General features: G+C 42.2%; 1 protein-coding gene across 4 annotated transcripts in view; it reads left to right on the top strand.

Moving 5' to 3' along the window:
- Positions 1-21,346, top strand: part of SIL1 (SIL1 nucleotide exchange factor) — a 210,392-nt gene that overhangs the window by 166,278 nt on the left and 22,768 nt on the right. The window contains exon 8 of one of the 4 annotated variants that reach the window (XR_004318735.1): positions 8,310-8,413. The exons of the other annotated variants lie outside the window; for them this stretch is intronic. The gene's annotated coding sequence lies outside the window, so the exon portion shown is untranslated. The remainder of the gene's footprint in view (positions 1-8,309; positions 8,414-21,346) is intronic. 4 annotated transcript variants of the gene reach the window in all.

The following is a 21,346-nucleotide window of genomic DNA, read 5'->3' as shown; positions in this document are numbered from 1 at the left end:
AATGGGAGAACAGATCGTGAGGAATGACTAGCAGTTTCTACCGTAATTAGCTTTAAGCTAAAAATTAAAATTAAAAAAATAATAATTCTCTTTACTCTGGAATAGTTTAGCATAAAATTGTCCATTTTTTGAGATTTGAAAAAATAATTTGAGAAATTACCAGTGACTCATTTTCTGTAGAATGGGAAGGACTTGAAGAGCACAGTATGCCAGAGAGGACTGGACTAACCTGGACCAGACAGTGTGGATATGAGAAAGTTTGGTTTTAGGAAAGGAGCCTACTGTGGGCAGGGACTTTACATATATTATCTTATTTAATCCTTGCAGCAACTCTTGGGGTGGGTAATAGTATTCTGGCTTTACAGAAAGGATACTTGCCCAAGGGCAGTCAGATAATTTATGGGAGGGCTACACTTTAAACCCAGAGCTTTGATGTCAAAGCCCATGTTCTTTTTTTAGTTTGAGGAGATACTGGACTCCCATAGAGAGGGCCATGCATCTACGGGTCTTGAGTGAGATCCTAGTCTTTTTAGTCATCAGTCACACAAAAGCTTTTGACTTTGATATTTTGAGGTTGTAGGGAATGAGACGGAGAGGGAACGGATGGGATTTATGGAAAGGTCTCCTTATGTAGGCTAGCTTCAATAGCCAACAGTCTGAGTTGTGGTTAGGATGTGATTTCATAAGCCTTTTCTGTACCTTCCTTTCCTTCAGTGATCTGCGTATGCATTAGTAAGTGTCCAGAGGGCACTGGCTGGATTGAGCCTCATTAGGGATTTCATAGCCAAAGGCTTCTGCCCATTGGAAATGAATCCTGAAAAGAAGGTCTGACCAACCTTTCCAGAAATAGGCCTGCTCAGACTAGGCAGGCATGTTTCGAACTCTGCTGCTCTGGTTCATTTTTCAAAACAATTAAGCCTCTGCTAAGTTGTTTCTCTACGACATTTAAGTCATGAGATCAGACATGGGGAAATTTCTCCTGTCTTAATTTCTCTCTTCCTTGCCTTACTTCAAGTACTGCAGAGTGTTTTATTTATTGAATTCTGATCAATTAGAAATTTCCTCTCCCAGCCTTTCTTCTGCAGGTAATAGTAGTCCAAAACTTAAACAGGAGAATACATAAAGGGAAGAGGGGGGCAGTAATTGGAAGATGGCAGAAGATAGTGACCCTGTCCCTGTTGATGACAACTATGCTTTGCAGCTTGCGCTGCCTGGTTAAAAACCTTGCTGGTGGGTGAGGGGAGTTTCAGGGCTTTTTCAGGAAGTTGGCTACATCCCATTATCTCAGAATGTGTGTAAAGTGTTCAGTGAACAGCACTGGGTAAAAGGCTGTCATGTGGCTGTGGAACAGAAGGATTCCCTCATATTGGACAATCCATAATCCCTTTGTTTCAAGGAAATCTCTAAGACTGACTTCCTAGGCTGCCTTCCAACCCCCACTGCACTTCATTTGTGTACACAGCCTTGAGTTTAAAGCTAATTTATTTCTATCTCATTTTCTCTCAGCTTTTATACTGCATTTAATCAGTTGCTTTACTCCCACTGCCACTTCAGCCAGGCTTGCCAGAAAAGGATTATAGCTGGGCCCTCATGCCCTAGCCTCATCTAGAGCATCTGGCCAACATGCCAGAACACAGAATGTCTGAGAGGCTTCCTGTTCTCTTTGACTGGCAAGTGCAGGGTGGTTTAGGCTGTCGTGGAGCCTTCCCTTTGCAAAGCACCCAGAATATGGGAAGGATAAAGGGAAAGCTGAAGCCTCATTTTTAAAAACCAACTGGAAAATACATGAAAAATAAAATGCAAGCCACCTGCCCAATTCTCAGGAGTCCTCTCCAAGTTACCTTTTGTGGTTAGGTCATTTAGATTCTCGCAGCAAGGAGTTTAGGGTAAAGCCTGCCCTGTAGGGCTTCTGTTTGGTTGGGAGTTCTAGGGGCATCCTGAGAGATTTTCCTTCATGATGGTCTCTCTGGTACCTTCACTCTGAGCAAGTGTCTTTCACAGTCCTCATTGTCTTTGTGGAGAACTCTTGAGTAAATGCATGCCCACACTGGAGTGCACATTAAAATTCAAAGAGAAACAAAGGCCAAGTAGAAAGTGGGCCCAGGAGTGAACTTGCTGGGCATCTCTCAGCCAGGAAGAGAGGACAGGAATCAGCAAGCCCTGGTGCATACCTGTGCCATTTAACATGAAATCCTTATTGCACAGATGTTCTTGCCAAAGAATTATGGACAATGGCTGAATGCAGGAGCTTCAGAACCCTCTCAGTGCCTCTGTTGAAGCGATTTGTTCAAGACCATGGAGCCAGCTGGCAAACAAAATGAAATAATGAATTAGAGGCTCTGATTTTTCAGGCTAAGATATGGCCTTCAGGTAGCATTTTCTGCTCAGTCAGAGAACTACTAGGATCTGGAACAATGTGTTCTTATAAGATTCAGATAAAGCTCCTTTCTTCAGTCCTGTAACTCACAATGAACTGTGCCGTAGATGAGCTTCCCTTTTTGCAAAGATGAGAAACTGTTGAGGGCTTATCAAGCTAGATGGTGCCTCAAAGGGCAATGGGTATCTTATACAAAGTTGTCCAGTCTGCCAGCCCTCCCTCCTTCTCCTTTCCCTGCTCTTTTCTTTCTCCTCCCTCCTTTGTTGCTACAGCCTGACTTCAGATATTCATAGTGACATCTTGGGTCCCTACATCTCGCTTGCTATGGCTAATTGTGGTCCTGCATTCTTGGACGTCTGCACCTGAAGGTTCACTAAAACTGCATGGCTAAGAGATGTGTAAGACTCTTGTTTTCTCCATGGAATGTGTCAGACTTCTCTGTAGTACTCTGGTAAATTTCCAGATTAGCATCTATGATGTGATTTACTTAAATTTAAATTTTATGTGTTCAGCTCTGATTTGATAATATATTCACATGGTTCACAATTCAAAGGGCATGGTGACCACACAGAAACTACTAGAAATAATCGAAGAATTCAGCAAGGTAACAGGTTACAAGATTAACATTCAAAAATCAGTTGCATTTCTTTACACTAATGATGAATCAACAGAAAAAGAAAGTAAAGAAACAATCCCCTTTAAAATAGCACCCAAAGTAATAAAATACCTAGGAGTAAATCTAACCAAGGAGGTGAAAGACTTATACACGGAAAACTATAAAACACTGATTAAGGAAATTAAAGAAGACTTAAAAAAATGTAAAGATATCCCATGCTCCTGCATTGGAAGAATCAATATTGTTAAAATGGTCATACTGCCCAAGGCAATCTACAGATTTAATGCAATCCCTATCAAATTACCCAGGATATATTTCACAGAACTAGAACAAATCACAATAAAATTTATATGGAACCACAAAAGACCTAGAATTGCCAAAACATTACTGAAGAAAAAGAGGCTGGAGGAATAACTCTCCCAGACTTCAGACAATACTACAGAGCTACAGTCATCAAGACAGCATGGTATTGGTACCAAAACAGGCATATGGACCAATGGAACAGAATAGAGAGCCCAGAAATGAACCCACAAACTTTTGGTCAACTAATCTTCAACAAAGGAGGCAAGAATATACAATGGAATAAAGACAGTCTCTTCAGCAAATGGTGCTGGAAAAACTGGACAGCAGCATGTAAATCAATGAAGCTAGAACACTTCCTTACACCATACACAAAAATAAACTCGAAATGGATCAAAGACTCAAACATAAGACAAGATACAATAAATCTCATAGAAGAAAATATAGGCAAAACATTATCTGACATACATATCAAAAATGATCTCCTAGGGCAGTCTACCCAAGCAATAGAAATAAAAGCAAGAATAAACAAATGGGACCTAATTAAACTTACAAGCTTCTGCACAGCAAAGGAACCATAAGTAAAACAAAATGACAACCTATGGAATGGAAGAAAATTTTTGCAAGTGAAACCAACAAAGGCTTGATCTCCAGAATATATAAGCAGCTCATACAACTTAAGAAGAAGAAAACAAACAACCCAATTCAAAAATGGGCAGAAGACCTAAACAAGCAATTCTCCAAGGAAGACATACAAATGATCAATAGGTACATGAAAAAATGCTCAGTATCACTAATTATCAGAGAAATGCAAATCAAAATTACAGTGAGGTATCACCTCACACCAGTCAGAATGGCCATCATTCAAAAGTCCACAAATGACAAATGCTGGAGAGGCTGTGAAGAAAAGGGAACCCTCCTATGCTGCTAGTGGGAATGCAGTTTGGTGCAGCCACTGTGGAAAACAGTATGGAGATTCCTCAAAAGACTAGGAATAGACTTACCGTATGATCCAGGAATCCCGCTCCTGGGCATGTATGCAGAAGGAACCCTACTTCAAAATGACACCTGCACCCCAATGTTCATAGCAGCACTATTTACAATAGCCAAGACATGGGAACAGCCTAAATGTCCATCACCAGATGACTGGATAAAGAAGATGTGGTATATTTATACAATGGAATACTATTCAGCCATAAAAACCAACAACATAACACCATTTGCAGCAACATGGATATTACTGGAGAATGTCATTCTAAGTGAAGTAAGCCAGAAAGAGAAAGAAAAATACCATATGAGATTGCTCATATGCAGAATCTAAAAAAAAAAGTAAGTAAATACAAAACAGAAACAGACTCATAGACACAGAATACAAACTTGTGGTTGCCAGGGGGATGGGGGGTGGGAAGGGACTGGGATTTCCAAATGTAGAATAGATAAACAAGATTGTACTGTATAGCACAGGGAAATATATACTGGATCTCGTGGTGGCTCACAGCGAAAGAGAATGTGACAATGTATGTATGTTCATGTATAACTGAAAAATTGTGCTCTACACTGAAATTTGACACAACATTGTAAAATGACTATAACTCAATAAAAAAAAAAGTTAAAAACAACAAAGGGCGTGGTGAAAACACTTAAACCCACCCCATCTTTGTGCCATCCAGCTTCGCTTCCTCAAGACAACCAGTTTTGCCAGGTTCTTCTAGAGATATTTATACTTATTTAAGCAAATACACCCATGTAGTGTTTTTACACAAAGGTAGGTTATTATATATACATGATTCTACACCTTGCTTTTTTCCATTTAACAGTCTATTTTAGATACAATTCTTTATCAGTATATAAAGAGATTCTTAGGTTATGGCTTCTGTCTTAAATGTAGAATGACTCAGGTCGAAACTTTTGGGAAAGTGTGTGCATTGACCCATGTAAATGACAGTGCTCCATTTAATTAGACTTATTACTAGGCACAACTTACGGTTTAAATGAAGGATGTATTTGACTGTTGTGTCTAAGAAGTGATTACTGATGGCTTTTTAGAGCCAGTATGACTCACAAAGCATCTTTGATGATAAGTTTAGAATGACTGTGTCATTAGTTCTGATTCGGAGTTTGTGCAATTCAGAATTTTAGTTTAAAACCTGTTAAAGCAGTAAAAAGGCAGTAAAGCAGCCACATGCTGGGTCTCCATGGCTGCAGTGCCTCCCTGCACTGTGTTGGGACCATTTTGTAACAATCAGTTGTAGAGGGTTATGCTACATACACAATGGCCACTAGGCACTTTGGACTCTGGAGATGCCCTAATACTTTCTTTGCAACTGTGAAAAGTGAAAATTAAAAGCTTAGCTATTTACATTTTGCCCACTGAAGCCTGCTGACAAGTTGGGAATGCTTTCAGACCCAGGTGGCTAACTGGTTGAGCTATGGCCCTTTTGTGGTCGTGTTCTTAGTAAAGAGATAATCCCAGAAAGATTGGGGAATGAGTTGGGGGTGGATAGGATGACTCCATCTTGAGTGTTTGCCAGAGTGACCACTTTAATGCTTCTAGGGAAGCCAGATTATTTACAGAAGACAAAAGCCATGTTTCTTGCCCTTCAGAGGGGTGTGCAGGGCTTAGAATCGTCAGGGCCAGCTTAAGACATCTAGAAGTCCTGAACACTGAAAAGAATATGGTGCCCATCTTCCCTCCCCAATCTCCTTGTCTCCACAAATAAGTAATTCAAAATAAAAATAATTTCGAACTTTAAATAAAGTGTACTAGCCCCAGGTTAGATGACTGGTTAGATTTTTTACAGTAGTGCATTAAATATCAAATTGACTCAGTTTTTTCCTCACGTTTTTGGTATACGTATGCCTTGCTGATGCCCGAGGACAGACTGAATGTGTCTGTCGCATGATCTAACATTGAGAGTTGCTAGTTCTCCTGAGGAGCTGCCCTCTTCCTAGGATTTGGGTGGCAAGAATTATTTCACAATGTCAAGAATTTTGAAGTTTTAAAGAATATTCTTTTGTTTACTTGACAATATCTTTCCCCAAACTGAACATTAGAATAGCTCTGAAATTTTCCTCCAAGAAATACATTTTCTTCTTCAGTGCTCCATGATAAAATCAGTCTTAATTTCAGTTCAACTGGTTTGTAAAAACACACAGTGAGTGATTATTAGTCCCTGAAGGAGGCAAGACAGATGGAGCTCAGAATGGAATTGGCTTTATGATTAATTGAATCCTTGAAGAGTTGAATACAGTTAAAGCTGATTTGGTCCAATCAGCGCCTTGAGACAGCTGGTGCTGTCCTGAGTCTGAGAGAAGAAAGGGTCACAATAACCCAGATTTATTCTCTATTAAAATGGATTGGATGTATTCACCAGGCAGTTCCCATTTTTAAACCATTGATGCAGGTTAATTGGAATGGAAACAAACAAGATTAGAACTAGATTACAGGTATTTGTACAAGTTGCCTCCTAAATCAGTCAGAGTCCATGATTGTTCTGAGGGTGCGTTATCATTAGAGTGAATCATTGAAACTCCGTGACACATCTGGAGCTGTCCAGAAGGGGAAGAGAGAAGGGGAGCAGAGAGCTTCTTGGGGTTGGGAACTAGGTACAAACTGTAGAGTGCTTTTTTTGTCTTTGGGGACAGAAGTCTTCCAGAGAGAATTTAAATTTAATTTTGTTCTTTTTTTCTTTCCAGCAGGGATGCTTGTTGTATAGGTTTGAAATGACTGTCTCTTCTCTATAGTGAATAGATAGATGTGTTCTTTCTTAATGTTTGGATCAAACAGTCACCTAGGGCAGCTTCTGCCCCTGGAGACCCTGCCATCCAGGGGTGGGAAAGGAGAAGGCCTGGTACTGTGGGGGACTACAGCCACGTTAATCACTAAGTCCATTAAGGTGATGGGTGCCCTGGTGTCTTGCCGTGGGGCCTGTTGATGCATAACATCATCTGTGGAGCTAGAGAGCTTGGGTTTGCTTTCATGCACAGGCTACACTTCCTGGGCCAGGACCTGAGGGAGGAAGCCCAAGTTCCCTCTTAACCCTCTGCCACTACTAATCCTAAACTTGGCCTTGGGGTAGGATGTGGGTCAGAGAATCCTGATCCCAAGGATGATTCTGATCTAATCCTGTACTCAGGAGTCTGGACACCTGGGTCATGATCTCAGGTCTACAACCAGCTAACTGACATTTGCGTAATCATTTTACCTATAAAAACAAGAGGAATATCAGGTATCTGAGGTTCTTCCTGGCCAGAGAAGTGTGCCTCTATCCCTTTCCTTTCTGAGTTGTCTTCCAAGTGCTGGTGCTGGTGCTAAGTCCCTGGCAACATGCTGGGTTTAGGCCCATAGAAGCCCTGTCTGGTTGGCAAGCCTCACCCTTACCTTCGAACTGTGCTTTTTTTTTTTTTTTTTTTTCCTGTTCATTTTTCCATTTTGAGCTCTTCTGAGTCAGGCTGCAGGCAACTCATTTACATAGGAGACAGCCAGAAGGAAAGCGGCTTGAAGTCTAGTTCATTTTGCCGTGGGAGGTGTTTTCCTGTTGAAATGCTAACTAGGCAGGTCAGAGGGAATTAATTACAAGGAATCTCACTCATCCCTAGATGGAAATGACTACAGCAAAGCACCTCAGAAGGAGGTGAAAAAAATATTCCTTGATGACGTTTCTCAACCCTGGCATTCTCCAAATTGAACAGACTTAGCACTATCCCCAAGGGAAGGAGGTGAGGTTTCTTGGTCCCACATCAGAGAAGGTGAAACCACACGCTCAGGCCACTGTAGAGCTAAGAACTGAGCCTTGCTTCCTTTCTCCCCGTTTTCCCACTGCCATGTCCTCCCGTCACCTTGGCCCTGCTAGTTGCTCTGGCTGTAGTTTCCACTGCTACCATTGTGTCAGGCACAAAGGAGTTTAATTTGCCTATTTTGTTGGAGTCTCTTTTGTGAAGAATAGTGTCTAATGCCCTGAGCTGAGAAGTATCTAATCCCCCTGTGTCTGATACAGCCTTTGTTTTTGTCAGCAGCATCTCCTCCCTTGCCAGCTCAGCCTTAGCTGGACCCTTTGCCTCACTCCAGCCTGGACCCCAAGAGCAAGCAGTGCTCAGCAGATTTTCCTCCTTGCTTTTTTGTGAGTATGTGAGGATGGATGGGGAGGGGATGGCAGTCCTGCTTAGGGGCCATGCCTGATTTCCTGGACCTTGAAAGGCTTTAAACATGTAGGGGAAAGGGAGGAATTGGTGGTACAATGCCAGTCTTGCCTGAGACTAAGTCATCCTTGGCATCCAGGATCTTAGTATGCATTTTTCTTTTTGTACTTGAGCCTGGATGTTACCCCTCATCTGCCTAGAGCAACTTCTGGAGTCCTAGAAATGCAGCTTCTCTGTTCAACAGCCTGACAGCAGGACAGGCTAGACACTTAACCCTGCTGGTTATAAAAGGTGGAAGAGGAACTTAGTGGTGCCTTCCTTAGCCTTCAGTTCTATAGATTTTGGTTGGAATCTGTCCTCTGGGGCAGAGGGAAATTCTAGCCACCTTTGCTAATCCTTCAGTGAAGCCTAATGTGATAGGAAGCTCTTCTTTAGCCTCCAGGATGACACACGCTACTTGTAGCTATTGTGTCACTGCTGGGTTTGTGTCAGAGAGATGGCTGAGCGAGCTATTCCCAGCAGAGTAAACTCTCATCCAGGAGTGTTTAAGATCTGTCTCTACTAGGCTTGTGTCTCACAGAGATTGTCTCTTTCTGCTTAGGCATCATTTTTATTCACATTCAGTTTCTGCTAGGCCTTGCTGTCACTTTTCTTCTCTTGAAGGTAGTGTTCTCTATTGTGACTGGGTAGGTAGACAAGCTCTATTGGGCAGGGCTGGAACACAGGACACCATTGTGTGGGATAGGTGGTGTAGGACAGACATCTATTTAGACACATATCTCTGGTATGTATAAGGGACCTGTCCTTGCCCTGGTCCCCTCTCTGTGTGACACCCTAGTCTCTGGATTGCTGTAGAAATGTGATTCTTGATGACAGGCTGGAAGAGGAGGACTAAGCCAGGTAGCAGTCATGCCTAAGGGCTTCCCACCAAGAGGGATGCTTTTTGGAATAGTACCAGATGCCACCTCCTACCATAGGTGTGTTGGTTTGGTTTGGTTTTTTTTAAATTGAAGTATAGTCAGTTTACAGTGTTGTGTCAATTTGTGGTGTACAGCACAATGCTTCAGTCATACATAAACATATGTATATTTGTTTTCATATTTTTTTCACCATAAGTTACTACAGGATATTGAATATAGTTCCCTGTGCTATACAGCATGAACTTGTTGTTTATTTATTCTGTATATATTAGTTAGTATCTGCAGATCTCAAACTCCCAATTTATTCCCTCCCACCTTCATCCTCCCTGGTAACCACAAGTTCTCTTTGAGAGTTTGTTTTGCAGATAAGTTCGCTTGTCTTTTTTTTTTTTTTTAGATTCTACATATAAGTGATATCATATGGTATTTTTCTTTCTCTTTCTGGCTTCACTTAGAATGACAATCTCCAGGTCCATCCACGTTGCTGCAGATGGCATTATTTTATTATTTTTTATGGCTGAGTAGTATTCCATTGTATAAATACACCACAACTTCTTTATGCAGTCATCTGTTGATAGACATTTAGGTTGTTTCCATGTCTTGGCTATTGTAAATAGTGCTGTTATCAACATTGGGGTACAAAAGATTTTCGCATTAGAGTTCCCTCTGGATATATGCCCAGGAGTGGGATTGCTGGATTATATGATGAGTCTATTTTTAATCTTTTGAGGAATCTCCATACTGTCTTCCATAATGGCTGCACCAAACTACATTCCCACCAATGGTGTAGGAGCATTCCCTTTTCTCTACACGCTCTCCAGCATTTATCATGTGTGGACTTTTTAATGACAGCCATCCTGACTGGTGTGAGGTGATACCTCATTCTAGTTTTAATTTGCTTTTCTCTGAGAATTAGCGATATTGAGCATTTTTTCATGTTCCTATTGGCCATTTGTATGTCTTCATTGGAGAATTGCTTGTTTAGGTCTTCTGCCCATTTTTGGATTGAGTTGTTTACTTTTTTCTTATTAAATTGGATGAGCTGTTTGTATATTCTGGAAAGTAAGCCCTTGTCAGTCTCATCTTTTGCAGATATTTTCTCCCATTCCATAGGCTGTCGTTTTGTTTTGCTTATGGTTTTCTTTGCTGTACAAAAGCTTGTTAAGTTTAATTAGGTCCCATGTTTATTTTTGCTCTTATTTCTATTGCCTGGGTAGACTGCCCCAAGAAGGTTTTGCTAAGATTTATGTCAGAAAATGTTTTGCTTATGTTTTCTTCTAAGAGGTTTATAGTGTGTCTTATGTTTAAGTCTTTAAGCCATTTTGAGTTTATTTTTGTGTATGGTGTGAGGGAGTGTTCTGGGTGTATTGTTAAGAAGTGGCTCTGCTCAGCATACCAAAAAAACCATGGGTGGGGAAGCCCTGCAGGAAGCAGAGATGCTATCCAGGGATGCAGAGGGACCCAGAAGCCAGGAGCACCAGGGTCCCATAGACTTGCACAGGGACCTTAGCCAAAGCCCATGGCCTTTTTGTGCTCTTCATTGGAAGTGGGGAATATTTTCCTCTACCTGCTGGGGCCATGGAGAAGGATGAGCTTATCCCTTTAAAATGCTCTGATTGTCTTGGAAGAAAAATGCTGTATCTCTGCCAGTTGTTGTTATTATAAATAGTGACACTTGAAAATCGATAGGGCATCACTCAGAGGAACTGCAAGTACTGCCCGCGCCTGTTTGTTTTCCAATTTATTCTCACCTTTTCCTAATGAAAGGAGGGGCAGATGCTGCCTGCCTTGTGCACCTCACTGATGATTGGGAGGATTATCCATGAGGTAATGAGCACAGTGGAACTGTGAATTGGGCAAAAGAATTTGGTGGCTGTGCTTATTGTCCATGGCAAACAGGCTGAGAGAGGCCAACTCATCTGACAAATGTTTACTGAATTTCAGCTCTCGTTATATTCCAAGGAGCCAGAAAGATAGATTTCGCATATTTATTGCCCTCAAAATATTTAGAGTCTAGATCAAGGCAAGAAGAATGTTTAGAAATAACCACAGTACCTACAATATTCCAGACACTGAGCTAAGAGGCTTACATAAATTTTCTCATTGAATTTATCCAAGTAAGTACTATTATGAATAAATACAATTATCATTTCCATTTTACATTTGAGGAAAGTAAGACCTAGAGAGGTCAAGTGCTTCCTTAGGGTCACATAGCTAGACCTTGTTAGAGCTAAGATGTACACCCTGGCAATGTAACTCAAATCCAAGTTTTTAACCACTGTGCCATGCTGATGATAAATGGTGAAGGAGAAACACAGACACTGAAAGAGAGAGAGATAGACACAGAGAGAGAAGGAGAGAGCGAGAAAGGAGGAGGGGAGTTGGGAGAGAGTATGAAGGGGAGGAGAGAGATTGAGAGAGTTAGCTAGATATCTGGGTTGCTCTTATTTTTTCTGCCTGTGAGTGATAATCAGCTTTATTCTTTGCCTTTTTTTCCATTTGTCATAGGTCAGATCCAATTCTAGGAGGCAAATAAAGATATGTATCAGGAATGAGCACTAGATAAGAAACCTGTTTTTGGTGGCTCACCAACCCCCTAATCAAACATTCTTGTCATGAAGGGACTTTGTGCCCTAGGGAAGGTAGTTTGCGATTTCTTACCTCCTTTTTTGATACATTAGATTCTATTGCCTCTGTAGTTGAATTTTCCATTGGGGTCCTTCATTAACTTGCCCCTTCCTCATCAAGGGCTCTTTTTGGAATAACTGAGAGTGTGAGTGCCCATGTCAGCTTGTGGTCTTGGGCCCAGATCATTCTCAGAAGAAATCATCTCCTTATTGCTGGAGAGAAGTAGCCAGGGTGAACCTGTAATGTAAATATGAGGCTGCCGTGGCAACATGGGACCCACCACACTGGGATGAGAGTTTGCCTGTTGTCACCAAGCACAGGAGGGGGACCCTGCCATTGGGAAGAGGGTCAAGCACAGTATTTTTAACAAGCTATCCTTTATTGTTTATTCAGCCACTTTAAAAATAGATACCACCCTTTCTTTCTAATTGGCACCATTTGTCATCGTCTGTCCTTGCTTTTCACACACTGAACTGTTCATGAATATTTATTTACTCTCCTAGAGGCAACTCCACATATGTATGTGTGTATGTGTGTGTGTGTTTGTGTGCACTTTTCAAACTCATTCTGCTCCTCCTTTCTTTCTTACCATGAAAGGTGACACAATGGAAAGGAAGGTCCCTTGTCTTCGAACCCCTTTCTTTGATGCTGCAACTGACAAATTACCACACCTCTGTTCCACATTCCTTATTGTCTTCGAAATTACCTCTTCCCCAGCCCTGCTTGTCCGAAGTTTCTCCAAAACGCAGCCAAGCTTGAGCTCCCTTACCATACCTCTACCCTCTTTGCCTGGCTGGTGAAATGCCTCCCCTTGGCAGTCAAGTCCAGGATCCTTGAAGTGCTTTGATGAGGTACCCTGGCGTGGACGTTCTGCTCTTCAGATTTTTTGTTGTTGTTTTTCTTGGCAAAGGCTAGGCAAGAGGAGTAGGGAGCCAGTTTTCACCCCTTTTTTCCCCTCAGTGAAACCTCTGCTTGTCAGCTACAGTGACATACAAGCTCTAGCAATTCTGAACAACAGAGGAGCCTGGAGTCTGCCTCAGGGATGTTGTGCTGAGCTGAGGACTCTGGAGAGAACCTCCCGCTGTGGCTGGGCCCCTATGCCTAGGATGGCCCCCTTCCTGAGCCACTGTTCTGTCTTTTGGCTCTCCAGAGTGGCTGAAAAGAAAGAATGACTAAGCATTTAAATAAGGCATTTATTGTTGATGATGTATATTTCTCGGGTGTGTTGCGTCTAGCATCCCTCAGTGTTCTTTCCCTCTGCTCCAGTGGAAGTCTGCATTCTCTCCCTCTTAATATATTCTCTAGACCAGAAATGATTTCAGATGTCATCTTATTTACCCATCTCCTAGCAGAGAAGCCATCTCTTATAGCCCATCTCACATTTAACCTTTTCTGGTCTTAAAAATTCATTCATTTATTAAAAATATATGTATTGAGTACTTACCATGTTCCACACTTTCTGCTGTACTGGGAATATAGTGGTGAACAAGACAGATAGGTTTTGCTACTTAAATAGTTTACCTTTTAGTCAGAAATTAATTTTTGAAAGTCAGTTAATACAGTTGACCCTTGAACAACACGGGTTGGAACTGCTTAGGTCCACTTATACATGAATTACATGAATTTTTTTTCTTAAATATTTACTACAATACTGCATGATCCAAGGTTGGTTCAATGTGTGGTTAGTTGAATCCATGACTGGTTGAGTCTGTGGATATAAACTGTGGATAAATAGGGCCAACTATAAAGTTATAAGTGGATTTTCAACTCCACAGAGGTCAGCGCCCCAACCCCCGAGTTGTTCAAGAGTCAATTAAAACTTTTGTACAATTAAAACAATTAAAAACTTTTGTACCTCAAAGGATACCATCAAGAAAATGAAGACAACCCATAGAATGGGAGAAAAATTTGACAAATCAACTATCTGATAAGGGATTTATAGCTAGAATATGCAAAGAACTCTAATAATTCAATAATAAAAAAGACAAATAACCCAGTTTAAAAATAGGCAAATGATCTGAATAGACAGCTGTCCAAAGAAGATACACAATTGCCAGTAAGTACTTGAAAAGGTGTTCAACATCATTAGCCACCAGGGAAATGCAAATAAAACCCCAATGAGATAGCACTTTACACTCATTAGGATGACTATTGTCAGAATAACAAGTGTTGGTGAGAATGTGGAGAAATTGGAACTCTTATATGCTGGTAATGGGGATGTAAAATGATCCAGCCACTTTGGAAAACTCTCAGTTCTTCAGATGGGTAAGCACAGAGTTACCATATGACCTAGCAGTTCCACTGGGTGTATTACTAAGACAAATGAAAACATATGTCCACACAAAAACTGATACATAAATGCTCACAGCAGCATTATTCATAATAGCCAAAAAGCAGAAACAACCCAAAAGTCTATCACCTGATAAATGGATAAATAAATGTGGTTTATCCATATAATGGAATATTATTTGACAATAAAAAGAAATGAAGTACTGATACATGCTACACATGGATGAAACTTTACATGCTAAGTGAACGAAGCCAACCGCAGGGGACCACATATTGTAGGAATTTGTTTATATGATATGTTCAGACTAGGCAAATTATAGAGCCAGAAAGTAGGTTAGTGGTTGTCTAATCCTGGGAGAGAAGGAGTTGGGGAGATATGGGGAGTGACTGCTAGGTATGGGTTTTGAGGGAGAGTGAAAATGCTTTAAAATTGATTATCTCTCCATGGATGTGGCTACTTTTATGATGTGGTTGGCTTCCCAAACTCAGGACCATGGTATCTCCTTGGTTTTCCAGTGCTGGAGCTGGCTCTGGACCTGGTACCTTGGCTGTAAGATGAAAAGGGCAATCCTTTGGCCGCCACCAGCTACCAGCATACCTAGTTTGTTCCTCTGAGGTTGAGGACAGTCTGGAGGGTAAGCAACACAGAGTGCTGTGTTGAAGTCCCACAACCCAGTGTCAGAGTTGGAATGAACTTCTTTTCAGCTCCGGGTAGCTCTTGAGAGGCCTGTGATTGGGTGAGTTAGAACATAAGACAAAAGCAGCATGGCCTCGATTTGAATCTGGACTCCACTACTCATTAGATGTGAGGATAGCCAACTTGCCTAGGGTTGGTTATTACAGAGTATTAAATGTGTTGACACTTGTAAAGCATTTAGAAGAATGCCTGGCAAGTAGTGATCAGAGAGTTTTAACTGCTATTATTATCTTCTTTTTGTTCACCCAAACATTATCTCAAAGAGTCTGCTCAGGACAGATTTGCGCTTCTCTTGGGAAGGCAGTGGATGGTGCGTAGTCTTTAGAGCTTTACTTGCCCTGCAAATAAATTTTTTAAAATTTCTTATGTATTGTTTCCTCTGACTCAAAGTAGTATGATGCTCAGTGTAAGCTTTCCAAACTTTAAAGTAATAAGTAATATAGAAAGGTGAAATTATTTCAGCGGATGTAGGGCATTTGTAGGGAAGAACTGCATAATGATAGTTTATTCACTCATGCAACAAATATTTGTTGAGTGCCTATTATGTGCATCCTCTGAGGGAGATAATGTAAAAAGAACGCCTAGCACGTCCTGGGCAGCCAGTAAATGCTCAGTAATATTAATTTTATTATTATTATTACTGTTACCCTGACTGGAGACGAAAGTGTGGGCATTGTAGTTTCTGCAAGGTTTTTTTTTTTGTTGTTGTTTTTTTGACTGGAGAGCTGGGATGTCTGGGCCTTAAAGGTATCCTGTCTTGTACAGTGTTCTGGACCTTAGTTAGGGCTTAAGGCTTTAGGTGGCCTATATGGCCCTGATACCAGACCCAGTTCTTCCATTGTATCACTCACAGGAAACAGAACGTGATGAAACATCTCTTTCCTTTCCTTCTTGTTGATTGTTAGATTTTTATTGCTCTCTAACAAATTGCTTCCAAACCTAGTGGGTTAAAACAACACTATTCATTTATTATTTCTCAGTTTCTATGGGGCAGGAATTTTGAAGTGTAGTGTTAAGACTGGTACTGGCGTTGCCGGATCTGCTTCCACCTCTCATGCCTGACAGATTGGTGCTGGCTGTCGGTGAGAGGCCTCAGTTCCTCTCCCTGTGAACCTCTCTGTTCACATGTCCCCCTGGCTCCCTTCAGAATGAACAACGTAAGAGAGCAACCAGAAGTGTCAGTGCCCTTTATGATGTAGCCTCAGAAGTCAACACCATCACCTCCCTCTGTATTCTTTTAGTCACACAGATCAGCCGTGATTCAGTGTGGGAGGGAATTATACAAAGGCATAAATACCAGAAGGCAGGGATTGCTGGTGGCCCTTTCGGAGACTGGCTACCATACCTGGTATCCAAGAACCCTTTCCTAGGCACTGTGAGGGGGAATCTCGGGCGTCCAGGGCCTGGCCCAGTCACTTTGTAGATACTTGTCTGTGAGGGTGGGCAGTGCTCAGTGTGACTTGTAGAGCCTACACTGCTCCCCGTGCTCTGTCCTCACAGTGCTGAGCTGCCTCTTGGCTGTAGTTGTGGCATGTCACGGGAAGGACAGTGGTTTTATTTTTCAGTCTTTGATCATGGTGATAGATGAAGTGAGTGATAGAAGAATGTGCTCTCTTGCAAGTCTGCCAATGACTTGTGCATTTAGATTCTGGATTTCTTGAAGTGAACTAACCAGCTGACCACCCTCTTCCTACAGGCTTCTTGCTTTCAGAACAGGGAGCCATTTGGGATACATTGAAATCCAGTCTTTTCAAGATGACGGTAGATGGAATTATACTTTAAAAGAGCTACTTTCATTCATTATCGTTTCTTATATTCTGTAATGAAGGCTCTCCCTTACAAAGTGGGAGAGGTGAGAGTTGGGTGGCAGAAGAGCTTCTCGGTTAAGAGCCTGGGCTCTGGATAGACAGCTTGACACTCTATTCTGAGCAAGTTCCTTAACTTGTCTAACCCTCAGCTTCCTCAGCTGAGAAGTAGAGAAGACAGTAGTGCTTCACTGACTCACTATGATTAAATGGGATAATGTACATATAATATAAATAAAGCTCCTAGCACAGAGCATGGCAAATGATAAATACATTAAGAGCTGTCACTAATAATATTGGCATCAGTCTCATCATCATCACCATTATTATTACACTCTTTGACCCTAAGGGCAACTAAGCGAGGGGCACTGACTTACCTAGCAACACAAAGGGAATCTGAGCCTGGGAGCAAGGTCTCCTTTCCTCTTCCATAATTCTTAGTTTCCAGCTTGAATTTTCTTCCACGTGAAGAACTACAAATAGAAGTTTGGGCTACTCCCAGTTGTCTAGTGTGAATAATTTACTCTAAGATAATCTGTGTGCCTGGCCAGCTTTTCAAATCAGCTGAGTGGATTATTCTCCTCTTTCAGTTATTCAACAGTACAAGTAATTGGGAACTGACGTTAGAATGTGAAGGTCGTGAGGTCATCTCCTGTTTTCTCAGTTGCTCAGCCCTGCCAGTGGTGTTGGTTCAGAGGAGCATGGAGGCTGTGGAGCAGAGCCCGAGGGGAGAGGACAGAGATGGTGACAGGCTTGAGGGTGAAGGATGAGGCAGAGGAGGCAAAGCTGCTAACTACAGAGCAAGAGAGCCAGGGAGGAATGGTTTACAAAGGTGCCTTTTCTCTCCCCTGGGCCAGAGGGAGAGGCCCCATTGGAACCAAGGATCATGTTTCCCTAAGGAACTCTTTGGATTTAACTTTCACTCTGAAATGTTAGATCTTCCTGGAGTCTTTTAAAATATGATTGACCACTCTGTTTGCTGCTCTGTTTGGCATTAGGAGACCTGAGGAGCCTTTCCTTTCTGTAAAGTAAGGCCTCTACATTGAAAATGGCATTTACATTAATGTTTCATTCATATAAAAAGTAAATGAGTGAAGATTTATGTATAAATTTATAGTGCATATAAATATATAATATGAAAATCAGATTTCACCTCTGAAGGTATGAAGAATGAGGGTATGAGAAAGAGGAACTTTTCCATTCTGCACCTCCTGTACGTAGGGATTTTTTTTTTTTTTTTACCATGGGCTTATATTATTTTCTAATTTAAAGATACAATGAAATTAAAACACGTAAGAGAAGTTGCTACTGAATTTTCCAGTATCAGCCCTTTGAACTGTTATGGTACACAACCTTTAATTGGTTTGAGTTTTGAGGTGGACTCAGTGAACTTTGTTCAGATCCCTTTAGCCAGGTGGCTACTGAGAGTGTTATTCATGAATACCATGGTCCAGGCTCTGTTAGAGTCCTATTCTCCTTACTGGGGACAAACCCTTATCACCCGCAGTCACCAGTGCCTTAGCCCTGTGGTTGCTGTCTTCCCTCCTTCTCTTACTACCCTTCTCTCTTCTCCTTCCCTGAGACCCCAGGAACCATTTGCCTGGCATCTGCTGGACCCAGAGTTACCCTGAAGTTATCCACCTAGTCACCTCTTTGCCTCTGGGAAGGAAGATTAAGCTCTTGATTCAGATACTATTTTGGTGTATGTGGTTTATCCAAGTTCAATAATTTTAAAGCAGAGGGGAAGGTTAGGTGCTGTTTAAACTGTTTCTGAGTTAAAATACTTTCATTTAGTTTGTAGCTCACAAAAAGTTGTTTGATCTCAGTTTGGGGTTCATAGTTACTGAGGCTCACTCCAGGTTTTAGCTGGTGATTGGTTCTAGCATGTGCTTGGTAGCGGCAGGGGCAAAGTGGAGGCAGGCGCTTTCTTGTCTCTGGGGCTCTGAACAGTGGCAATAAATTGTGTGTGTGGAGCAGGAGCAGAGCCAGCTCAAAGAGCTCTGGGCCAGAGGGCCCATCTATGGGCAAGCTGCTTTTCAGCCTGGCTGGAGGTTCTTACATCTGGGCCCAGCGTGGCTGCATTGGACCAGACCTTCAAACATGGCCCCAGAGTACCTGGCCTAGCCAGAGTATTTAGCTGCTCCATGTGGGAGCTGAGCTTCATTTTCCTCTATTTCTAGAGAAGGCTTCAGTAGTAGAAAGAACTTGGTCCACATGTTGGCCAGCATTGCTACTTAGGGCAGGTCCTAGGTCAGTGATAAAGTTGTTAGAATCACTTAAGAATGTGTAGAACTTGGCAGCTGAAGCCTAAAGATGCCTTTTATGGGTCTGGCTGTTTAGGGTCCCTGTGATCTCCTGTCCTCAGCAGCCCTTAGAACAAAGAGGCCTCCTGAATATGTCTGAGCTCTGCCTAGGAACCCTGACAGAACTCTTTCTGGGCATTGAAGGAAGGGTATGATATGTGTGGCCTGAAGAATGTGTGAGTTCCCAAAGTCCCTTGAGAAGGGAATAATTAGCTTTGATAATTAGATGAGTCAGGCTGTTGTTTGGGGCCTGAGGAAGGAGTTAGAGTGTGCAGTGGGCACTGGAGATGAGGAAGGTGGAGGGCTCTATTCCTTCAAGCCAGATTAGGGGGAGAGCCCACTTTGAGCCCTTTGTGCTAGGTACTGAGTAAGTGGTAGTTTTTGTGGCAGAGAGGATGTGGTGGGTTTTCTATTTCTGCACCTAAAATATCTGCTTCCTCTCTGTAAGTGGTAGGAGTATCTTGGAATACAGAGCTACCGTGTGGAACCATTGAAATGAAGGGGAATGGTTCTGGACTGAACATTATCCCTATCCTTGGCTCCTTATCAAAGGTGCTGAGCTGAGGTTTCCAGATTAGGGGTGTTTATTCTCTGTGGTTGGTGCTCTGGGAAAGAGATTCAAGTTAGTGGGTGCAGAAAACCTCCAAGGAATTGTTACTGGACTCAAGTTCAGCTATTCACCACTCAAAAGCCAGTACTTGAGAGGCAAGCGTTGGTAGAAAGGAAAGTTTGATTTATTCTAGAGGCTGGCAACCAGGGGAGAAGGCAAACTTTTGTCCAGAGGCCAACTCCCCACTGTTAATCAGTGGGCAAGAGCTTTTAAAGGGGAGTTTCAGGGGTGTATTGGCAGAGGGAGGCAGTTGTTTGCAGAACAGCACAGTCAGCTCCAGCAATCAGCTTGAAGTTAGTCATGTGGTGGTCTGATTAGCATAGTCTTGATCGTTTTTTAAGTACAATTAATCTTCAGTTCCAGGGTTGTTTTGTTCCCATTTCCTTGAGGCCAGTTCTCAGAATTGTGGCAGCTTACATCATGGCTACAGTCTGGTCATCATGTAGTTACCTTCTTCCACCTGGTCGGGGTTTCAGTATCTACAAAACAGCTCATAGGATGTGGCTCAGAATATTATCTGTAGCCCATGTGGAAGAGCTAAAGTTCCTTGACTTTGTTTAATGATTCAACTATTATTATTTGGTTTTGTTTGATTGTTTTCCTTTGCTTCTGCATTTTCTCACTTCTGACTTAATGTATTCTGTGGCTAAAGTTTTTCTACAAAGGACAGGCCAAGGACATGGAAGGGTCTGTCCTAGGAAGGCCCCCACTGGGTCCTGCTCCATTTCAGAGCTGGCTGCCTGTGAGCTTTATGCTTTAGTACGGTGTGAGTTTCCTAAGTATGAAGCTGCTTGGTGTCCTCATGGTCCTGTCCTTGGCCCATGAGGACAGGTCTCCAAGGATGGGCTGCTGTTAAAGGGACAAGCACCAGAGCCTTTGGAGCAGTCAAAGTCGGTAGGGTCAAACTGGATCTCTGCAAAGAGAGCCCCAGCCACACTGTTACATACCTGGCCTGACTCCCAATCTAGCCCCAAAGAGCAAATTATTATCCAGTATCATAGTTTGAAGTGGTGTGGTGAGCTATGAAGTCCCCTGATTTTTGTTGTTTTTGGCCTCTCAACATGTTTTTCTATCTTCTTCCTTTGGCAAATAATTTCTTCCTTTGGGAATCTCTTTATCAGAAAGATGTGGTCAGGTAAGGCTTTTAATCTTTGTGCCCCACCTCTTCCCTTTCCAGTTAGGGCTGTTCATATGACTGAGACTAGCCATTCATAGTGCCACTTCCATCTGTATAGTGATTGGTCCAGGGGTTGGCTTGTGGCACAGGCAGGGCCAATCAAAGTCCTGCCGCAGAATTCTGTACCATTTGAAAGGGCGAACTCTTTATGCTGGAATTGATGTGTTTAGGGGCTACCAGTGTCCATTAGACTCATCCCTGCCTGGAGAAAGCAGCTTCATCTAGAGAGGGAAGCAAAGCCTAAAAATGCAGCCTGAGTGGGTGGCGGGGAGTGGGCAGGAAGAGGAGGGTCCAGACACATTGTTTGAGACTCTGGACAGTTGTGTGTACTTTTACTTTAGTTGTCATTCTTCATGATTAGATCCAGCAAACTTACTTCTTCCCTTACATGAGTTTGAGTTCAGTTTTGGTCCCTCAAAAAGAGTCCTGAGTAATAGGAAATAGCTTCCAGCTAAGCTATTTGCTTCCAAATACCTAATATCATG

Source organism: Camelus ferus, chromosome 3 (genome assembly GCF_009834535.1).
Source record: "Camelus ferus isolate YT-003-E chromosome 3, BCGSAC_Cfer_1.0, whole genome shotgun sequence".
NCBI lineage: Eukaryota > Metazoa > Chordata > Mammalia > Artiodactyla > Camelidae > Camelus > Camelus ferus.
Note: the sequence above shows the minus strand (reverse complement) of the source record. Positions and strands in the feature narration are given on the sequence as shown.